Below are 10,000 nucleotides of genomic sequence, written 5' to 3'. Positions count from 1 at the left end.
AAATGTATTAGTAGTGTAATGAACATTCTTATTATTGATAGAAATGCAGTATATTCTTGAATTACCTGATGTTCAATAAACTGAATCCACTTGGCCATTGACAGAAATGGATGTAATTGTAAGAATGTTTTTTTCTTTTTTTATGTCAGATAAAAAAGGAGGAGTATATGTAATCCATGTAGTTGAAATATAACCTTTGATTTCATATTATTTTATTATTTTATGAATAATTCATCCAGGAGGAAGAAAGATTTGTAAAATAGGAAAAATAATATATATATGAATTTTCTATTCTAATATATTTATAATCAATATACCAAAGGCTGCTATAATGCTTCCAGAAATTTCTTCTCTCTCTCACCATATACAAAAGGACAATTACATATCGATTGTAAATTTAGTTACCAATAACGGTTAATAGCTATTAAAACTCCGTCTTTCTTGGTGTTCATACTTGTAAAAGTAGGGTGTTCATATAAGAAACAATTATTATCGTTTATTAATATGGTATATCTATAAGGTCTCTTGAAGTTTTGGATATTAGATTAATTCTTTGCAGTAATGATAATATATGCTGCAAATTCTTTTTTTATTAATGAGTAATGTTTATGTCTTTATTCTGTATACATATACATATATATATATATATATATATATATATATATATATATATATAGATATATATATATGTATATATATATATATATATATATATATATATATATATATATATATATATATATATATATATATATATATATATATATATATACATATATATATATATATATATATAACAGATTTTGAGCGAAGCGAAAAATCTATTTTTGGGTGAGATGGCCATGTCGTCCTGATGGAAGTTCCTATAGGGTAGCTTCCTAGGGTATATTACAACTACAGCGATATTCCCAGAGAATTTACCTTAAGGTACCAGAATTCTAACTCCTGGAGCGAGTATCCCTCGTGAAAGGGATATCGCGACATATCAGAGGACGTATTCTAGACACGCCACATGGCAATCTACATCCTGGACAAAGATTTCGTCTCGTAGGAGGTGATTGGCGAGATACGAATTCGGGAAAGAAAAAGGGGAGCCGCTCCCAAGGCTTCCCTATCCTCCGATTCGTATGCGTGCCTGGCGCCAATCCTGGCGCCATCTGTATTCCTTGTAGCGTACACGAGGTGCTACAGATACTGTATGTAGGGAGGGGTCCTACAGCCCTTTCTTAGAAAGGCAAGGGCGGGTCCATCAGGACGACATGGCCATCTCACCCAAAAATAGATTTTTCGCTTCGCTCAAAATCCGTTTTATGGGCTCAAGCCATGTCGTCCTGATGGAAGTGTACCAGAGCATTACTGTATCTGTGGATTCTCAGAACGTGCCGTACTCCCCGGAGGTAATTTTTTCCCGGTCGACTAGACCTAGAGACCTAAGATGTTACCGTTATAAATCTTTTCAACTAACTATAAACTATGTTAGAGCTTCCTGCCCCCTACAGGGAAGAGTCCTACTAGACTCTGGAAAAGTCTCGAAGAGTACATATACCTATGTATGAATACCAGGCAAGCTAATATAGTGGTCTCGCCCTATATTAAGTAAAGCATAGTTTGTATAGAACCACTGCGTCAATATATATTGACCAGTAATCCGCACAATACTTGTATTGGACAAAGGTTTATATCCGCATAGGAAGAAACTAATAAAACCGCCCTCGTCCCTTTATGGGACGGAGTCCTCCCATTAGGGGACTACATAAACCAATGCAACATAGCTTGCATAACAGAACAATTCTATCAGAATTATCCCAGATAAGATACATAGAATTAAATGCTCCATTATACCAATAAATTGACACAGGTGAAAGAGACGCAAGGTTCTCAAGAACAAGTTTATTGACAGACAATAAACAGACAGGTTAACAACAAATATATATATATATATAAAAGAGGATAACCCAAAACTTTAAGCATAAGTATGATAGTAAACAGAACTTGTTTATCTGAAAGAAAAACCATTAAACGCCACTTTAATAAGATACCGAGGTATCAAGTCATAAAAGTCTGTATTACAAATCAATCACATTAGCGTTAGAAACGCTCGGCACACATGTCTGTACTTATGCTAGGTTCACCTTTGAAAGAAGGAACAGTCTATGTAGGCACTTGGTGCCCTCATTTAGTTTGTAGTACAGTATGTACCTACACACTCACCCTGGACTTAATCGTCCCAATTACGACCACTGTTCCTCGCAGAGTTAAACAGTAGGGTTAACTACACGACCCACTGCTACCACAGATCTCTTAAGTTCCTCTACTTGCTTCGCATAGTGGCGAAAGAACACCCTGGAAGACTTCCAGCCCGTGTATGAACGGAGATGTTCAAAATCCATACAATTAAAGAAATTTAGGGATGAGGCAACTTTCCTCGGATCGTGACCTGCGGGTGTACTGTCAGGATCCGCTCTGCGAATAAAATATGTGATTTTCGCTCTGAGTTGATTCAGAGATAAATTTGAGCCTGATGTTTCTCCCCTGAATAGTTGACCACCCTTGAAGTCTGAAGTTCTACGAAGATAGACCTTTAGGCATTCTACTGGACATAGAGATGCATCTTCTTTCAGAGGGCAGATTCTCCAGGGACCCCACCTGTTGGTGGGTAACTCATTCTTGGCGAGAAACGTAGGATCCGGAAACAGGTTCAGATCCCCCCCATCCAGGAACTGAACACGACCTGCCTCTCTCGAGAGGGCTACGATCTCACTAACCCTGGCCCCGGACGCGAGTGCAAATAGGAAAATAACTTTTTGCGTCAAATCCTTTAACGCACATTCTTCATTGCTCAACAGGGAGGCGAAATGAAGAACTTTGTCTAAAGACCATGAGATGGGCTTTGGAGGTGCTGAAGGTCTGAGCCTAGCGCAGGCTTTCGGAACATTATTAAAGATCTCGTTACCTAGGTCGATCTGGAAGGCCAATAAAATGGGTCTCATCAAAGCAGATTTACACACTGAAATCGTGTTAGCTGCCAACCCTTGGCCATGGAGGTGGATGAAGAAAGATAAGCAGAAGTCTGTTGAGATCTCCTGCGGATTCTTTGCTTTTACAAAGGCCACCCATTTTCTCCAAGATGACTCATATTGCCTTCTAGTCGATTTGCACTTATATTCCTCTAGGAAGTCTATGCTGGCTTTCGAAATCCCGAAACGCTTTCTCACCGCAAGGGCGAGAAAATCATGAGCTGCAGGGTCCGGGTTTTCTGTAATGAAGCGCAGACAGTCGACTTCTGGACTCGCTGGGTCAGAACTGGATGTGGTAGCGGCACAAACTTCATCTGTAGTTCCAACGCCTAGGGGAACCACATACTGTTCGGCCACTTGTGGGCCACTATTGCCGCTACCCCCTTGAAGGATCTCAGTTTGTTGAGGACCCTCAACAGAAGGTTGTGAGGAGGGAACAGATAAATCCTGGACCATCTGTTCCAGTCGAGGGACATCGCGTCCACTGCTTCCGCTAAGGGGTCCTCGTATGGGGACACGTACAGGGGCAACTTCTTGTTGTCTTTCGTCGCAAAGAGGTCTATCTGCAGTTCTGGGACTTGATTCAGGATGAAGGAGAATGATCCTGCGTCTAAGGACCATTCCGACTCTATCGGTGTGAACCTGGATATAGCGTCCGCTGTCACATTGCGGACTCCTTGAAGGTGAACTGCCGACAGGTACCACTTCTTCTTTTCCGCCAATCGGAAAATGGCTAACATCACCTGGTTGATAGGTGGTGACCTCGACCCTTGTCGATTCAAGCATCTCACAACCACCTCGCTGTCCATCACCAATCTTATGTGGATCGAGTGACGCGGGGAGACTTTCTTTAAGGTAAGGAGCACTGCCATAGCTTCTAGAAAGTTTATATGAAAGGTCCTGAATAGCTTGGACCAAGTCCCCTGGACTTTTTTCCGATGAGAGTGACCTCCCCATCCCTCCTTTGAGGCGTCTGAGTGAATCGTCATCGACGGGGGAGGTGGCTGAAGAAGAACCGACTTCTTTAGATGTCTGGCTTGGGACCAAGGCCTGAGAAGAGTACGTAGCCGAGGCGGCACTGGTCTTCTCAGATCTCTTCGCGCGTTTGATGCATACCTTCTCCAAACTCTGGTTGCATCCTTTAGCTGTGCTCTTAGCACTGGATCTGTCACTGAAGCAAACTGGAGAGAGCCTAGTACCCTCTCCTGTTCGCGTCTTGATATCCTTTCGGAATCTAGAAGTCTCTTGACAGAGCCCGCTATCTCCTTCCTTTTCTTCGTCGGGATGGAGAAACTGTGTGACAAAAGGTCCCAGTGGATTCCCAGCCACTGGAACTTTTGGGATGGAGAAAGTCGAGACTTTTTTCTGTTGATCTTGAAGCCTAGGTACTCTAGGAACTGGATCACCTGACTGGAAGCTTGCAAGCATTCGGTCTCGGATGCTGCCCACACCAGCCAGTCGTCCAGGTAGGCTACTACCTGAATTCCCTTTAGGCGTAATTGTTTGAGAGCTGCACTCGCAAGCTTCGTGAAAATCCTTGGGGCTATGTTTAGCCCGAATGGCATGGCTCTTAAGGCGTATAGTCTCCGTTGTAGCCTGAACCCTAGGTAGGGGGAGAGTCGACGGCTGATTGGAATGTGCCAATAGGCGTCTGACAAGTCTATAGAGACTGAGTATGCCCTCTTGGGCAGTAAGGTCCTTATGTGTTGCAGTGTTAGCATCTTGAATTTGCAATTCACTATGAACTTGTTGAGTGGCAACAAGTCCAGAATGACTCTGAGCTTTTCCGAGTCTTTCTTGGGAACACAAAACAGCCTCCCTTGGAATTTGATGGACTTCACCTTTCGGATCACCTTTTTCTCCAACAGTTCTTGAATGTACTCCTCCAGAACGGGGGTGGAGTGTTGGAAAAACCGAAGGCACGGGGGTGGAGTGCTGTACCAGCTCCAGCCCAGTCCATTCTTGAGTAGGCTTTGGGCCCAGGGATCGAAGGTCCAGCGATCCCAAAATTTCATCAGTCTCCCTCCTACCGGTATCGTTTCACTTGGACTGCCGTCCTGAGGTCTTGCCTCCCTGACCACGACCACCTCTGAATCCCCTTCCCCTTGAGGGGCGCCTAGACGAGCCTCTGGCTGCTCCTCTAGGTTTTGCACGAAAGGAAGAAGACTGTCCTTCGAACGTTGGGGTGAATGTGGTTGACTGACCTGGCACAGCCTGGGGTACCCACTGAAAAGTAGTCGGGGTTTGTGCCACCATCTGGGGCACTGGAGGCAATGGCAATTGCAGTTGCTGTTGCTGTCTAAAAGGCTTGGCTGGCCGAGACGGTAGCCTAGTCCTCATATTCTTCCTCTTTGGTTGAGGACCCTCATCCGGGGAAGACTTTCTTTTGATAGCCAGGCCCCACTTCTGGAGAAGGTTTCTATTCTCCACGGGGGCCTTATCAACAACTTCTTTGACCACATCGGTAGGGAAAAGGTCTTTTCCCCAAATGTTGGAGGAGATTAACTTCCTTGGCTCGTGTCTCACCGTAGCCCCGGTGAACACGAACTCCCTGCAAGCTCTCCTTGCCTTGACGAAGCTATAAAGGTCCTTCGTCACTGTGGCTAGGTGAGACTTAGCCACTACCATGAACATTTCATGGACCTTGGGGTCACTTGCCATTGTCTCAAGAGTAGTCTGATGAGACATTGAGGCAGCCAGTCTTTCTTTTGTCTCGAACTCTCTTCGTAAAAGAGAGTCGGACAGTTTGGGGAGGTCCTCGCCGAATTGCCGTCCGGCAATATCAGCCTCCAACTTTCCCACTGAGAATGTCAGATGGACATCCTTCCAGTCTTTGTGGTCCATAGGCAGGGCCAGCGACAAGGGTTTACACTCCTCCAGGGAGGGGCAAGGCTTGCTGGCCTCGACTGCCTTTAGGACAGCCGCAAACCCTTTCTGTAAAAAGGGGAAGGCTCTAGCAGGAGAGGACACAAAAGAAGGGAGCTTCTTGCTCAATGCAGCTACCTTCGAGTTAGAGAAGCCCCTCTCTTTCATTGAGGATGAAAGTAGGGCTTGAGCCTTAGCGTGGTCCATAATTATGACCTCCTTCGGCTCTGTCTCCTCCCTTGAAGCTGGTTCTTTTCTCAGCCGGACATAGCAGTCCGGATATGATGCCTTGCTGGGCCAGAATTCCACCTCCTCTAGGGGAACTGAACCCAGCTTATCCAAGATGACGATCTTTCCAGTCGTCATCGGCATGTGCTCAGCATACCTCCATGGGTTAGCATCTGAGCATAAGGGAAGGTCTTTCACATTGAGCCTTTTCCGGGGCCCACGTGATTCTGCCAGGGACTGCATACGCAGTTCCATAGCAGCCGCCTTCTCCTGATTCTCCTTCTGCATTTGTTGGATCATTCCAACAATCGAAGAGAGGGCCTGTCCCAGTTCTACTGGGAGACCGGCCGATGTTGAGGGGATAGGCTCCGGAATCTGAACCGGAGTAGCCGACACCTCGTCGACCTCATCCTCTACGACATCCGGGGTTTGAACTTCATCCTGACCTTCTGCCAGGAGGTCTTGTTCCAAACGTTCGTCCAGGTCAGACATCCTGTCATCTAACTGGATGTCTTGCATCGCGACTGCGACTTCCACGTCCACCTGGACTTGATCTTGAGGGATCTCCTCTTGAGGCTGGGGAATCACTGCATCAGCTGATGCCTGGGGAAAAAGATACGCCCTCATCTTTTCACTTGGAAGATAAGGGCCAGAGGTGTTCTTCTTGAAGCCCCTTACCCAAGTACGAAGCTTCTCCCTTGCTCTATCCCTTGATTCCGCCGTTCTAGGGGAATCAAAAGCCTCAGTAATCAGGTTAGTGCATACAGTACATACCTGAGGGTCCCAATACTGGAGATCATCCTTGGAGACAGCGCATGCTGCGTGTCTCCTACAACACTCATGTCCGCAGAGGTTCTTGCTGCGGACGTTGCAGAAAACATTTCCGCACTTCGGAGGGTCCTCCTGTAAAGAGAAGAAATTTCCATGAGTATCAAGTGAACTATGTATCACTGGATATGCATAGTATAGCATAACAATTCATAAAGGAAAGACACACACTTGTGTTTCCCTCACAACCCATTGTTGCAGCCTTCCAGATAATAAAATCAAAATGGTTTATCTCTTCTAGAGTAACCAATGCAAGGTTTCCAGAGGAAACAGGTGGAGCTCATACCTAAGCAATGATTTTAAAATCCTGGATAATAGACAGGAAAGAACTCAGCTTCCTATCTGAGGGCAACAGCAAAGGGATGTGCAAGAAAACACAATAGTGTTAGAAGACACAGTGCTGTACCAAAACCCTTACCATAGTTTTCTTCTTACTGTATATGTTATACTGAAGAATACTAGTACAGTCTAGGGGGATGTGTGCCGGCCTGCCTTTGCCGGCCGGCACACACCACAACTAGCTTTAAAGTATACTACTTAACAGCTATAGGGCGGCAGCACTCTGGTTCAAATGCCTGTGCCGGTCGGCAGCAACTGCCGGCCGGTAACAGCCAATGTTGGCCGGCAATGGCTGCCGGCCAGCAACCACACAAGGTAGTACCCAGCTGCCGGCCACACTCTTGGTGACCGGCAGACAAGGGCTGACATAAGCCGGCCGGCAAAGGTACAAGACCGATGCCAGCCGGCAGGAAAAGAACCACAGCACTAGAAGAAAAATAGAATGGATGCCGGGATAAGAGTGTACACAACCTCCAAGCCCGGCAACCGAAAGAGTCCATATAAGGAAGGGGAGAAACTAATTCAGGCTTCCTGACCAATGCCGTCTGGCTCTGCCGGCAGGCATGGATGAGGGACCAAGAGAGGTCCGGGCAGCACTCGAAAACATAAGACCCTTGCCGGCCAGCAGCTCTGCCGGCCGGCAAGGGGCTGAGTCAATTCCACATCCTAACCTATACTAGGTCCAGATGTAGAACGACGTACAGTACAGTAATGGCTCGGCCATTACGAAGAAAGAGGGGGAAGGGACAAGAGGGTCCTGCCAACCTTGCTTTAGTGACAGATCATCCGCAGCCAAGAAACTTATCTTAGCCTAAGGGAGATCTAAGGGGGAAGGCCAGCAATACTTGCCAGCTCCCAGAGCACTAAAGCAAGGAAGGCGTTGCTACTCCCAAGGAAAGAACTTATCCTCCCCCGAGAACAGCAACAAGGACTAGTCTGGTAGATCACAAAAGAAGGAATCATATCCACAGAAACCTTCGGTAGTGACCTAAGGGAGCTAAGCTCCCTTTGTCTGTGTTAGGTCAGCGAGGGGGACTCAGCCCCAAGCCAGACAACACAGACTCAGACTAAAAAACTCTGTTGTTCTGTCCCTCTTGAACCATACTACAGGAACAGGAAGGTACAGTAACACCCTAGTATAGTTTTATCGAAAATAAATTAGGAAAAAACCACTTAGGGATAAGCCCAAGGCTTAAACAGAGGGAAAGGGATTGCATACCTTCTCCGAAGAAAAGAAAGCAACCGGGGAGTATGATAAAGTATACTAAGGCTCCATAAGCAACTAGCCTAGGCACCAAGAGAATCGATTACCTAAATCACCGAAACTCACTCGTATACTATCTTGGAAATATTCCACACAGTCTAAAATGTATAAAATATAGCCTAAAGCTTCAATAAAATTTTAATTACACTCGGAAAAACCATAATCATGCATGAAGTACTAGGACCAAACGACTAGGCTACATGGCCTAGCGTAGGCCAGAATGGCGAATACTTCGCCAAATAATACTAAGCCCGAAAGGAAATCCTATGTAATGCTAAATAGCTAAAATTTATTAAAGCAAAACAACCAGGAATGTCGCTCTGACTAACTATTTTATACCTAGCGAGCGACAGCGTCCAAGACGCCTCTGGTAGGCTACGGTTCTTGTATCAAAGATTAATCCTATTAATCACTCAAAATTTTACCAAGAGCCTACATTTATACATAAGACACGATACTCAACTTATCAGAGGCCGACAAAGACGGAGAAGCCATGAAAAGTAGAATAAATCCAAGATTTGCGAGAAAAACAGGAAAAAACACCGAGTTGTTAAGCTACGCAAAAGGAATACAGATGGCGCCAGGATTGGCGCCAGGCACGCATACGATTCGTAGGATAGGGAAGCCTTGGGAGCGGCTCCCCTTTTTCTTTCCCGAATTCGTATCTCGCCAATCACCTCCTACGAGACGAAATCTCTGTCCAGGATGTAGATTGCCATGTGGCGTGTCTAGAATACGTCCTCTGATATGTCGCGATATCCCTTTCACGAGGGATACTCGCTCCAGGAGTTAGAATTCTGGTACCTTAAGGTAAATTCTCTGGGAATATCGCCGTAATTGTAATATACCCTAGGAAGCTACCCTATAGGAACTTCCATCAGGACGACATGGCTTGAGCCCAAAAATATATATATATATACATACATACATATATATATATATATATATATATATATATATATATATATATATATATATATATATATATATATATATATATATATATATATATATATATATATATATATATATATATATATATATATATATATATATATTCATATTTGTATATATATACATACATATATATATATATATATATATATATATATATATATATATATATATATATATATATATATATATATATATATATATATGTATATATATACACACATATATATATATAAAGTATATATATATATATATATATATATATATATATATATATATATATATATATAGTATATATATATATATATATATATATATATATATATATATATATATATATATGTATATATATATATTTATATACTGTGTATATATATATATATATATATATATATATATATATATATATATATATATATATATATATATATATATATATATATATATATATATAGATATATATATATATATATATATATATATATATATATATATATATATATAT

The 10,000-nt window shown here is 43.2% G+C and overlaps 1 protein-coding gene and 1 long non-coding RNA gene across 2 annotated transcripts in view; one reads left to right on the top strand and one right to left on the bottom strand.

The window, feature by feature from the left end:
• The window catches only part of LOC137633400 (uncharacterized), a 601,319-nt gene that overhangs the window by 24,588 nt on the left and 566,731 nt on the right, over positions 1-10,000 (bottom strand). The gene's annotated exons all lie outside the window — the stretch shown is intronic.
• The window catches only part of LOC137634022 (uncharacterized), a 21,650-nt gene that overhangs the window by 959 nt on the left and 10,691 nt on the right, over positions 1-10,000 (top strand). The gene's annotated exons all lie outside the window — the stretch shown is intronic.

This window comes from Palaemon carinicauda, chromosome 43 (assembly GCF_036898095.1).
Source record: "Palaemon carinicauda isolate YSFRI2023 chromosome 43, ASM3689809v2, whole genome shotgun sequence".
Lineage (NCBI taxonomy): Eukaryota > Metazoa > Arthropoda > Malacostraca > Decapoda > Palaemonidae > Palaemon > Palaemon carinicauda.
The sequence above is the reverse complement of the archived record's forward strand: the minus strand, read 5'-3'. Positions and strand labels throughout refer to the sequence as shown.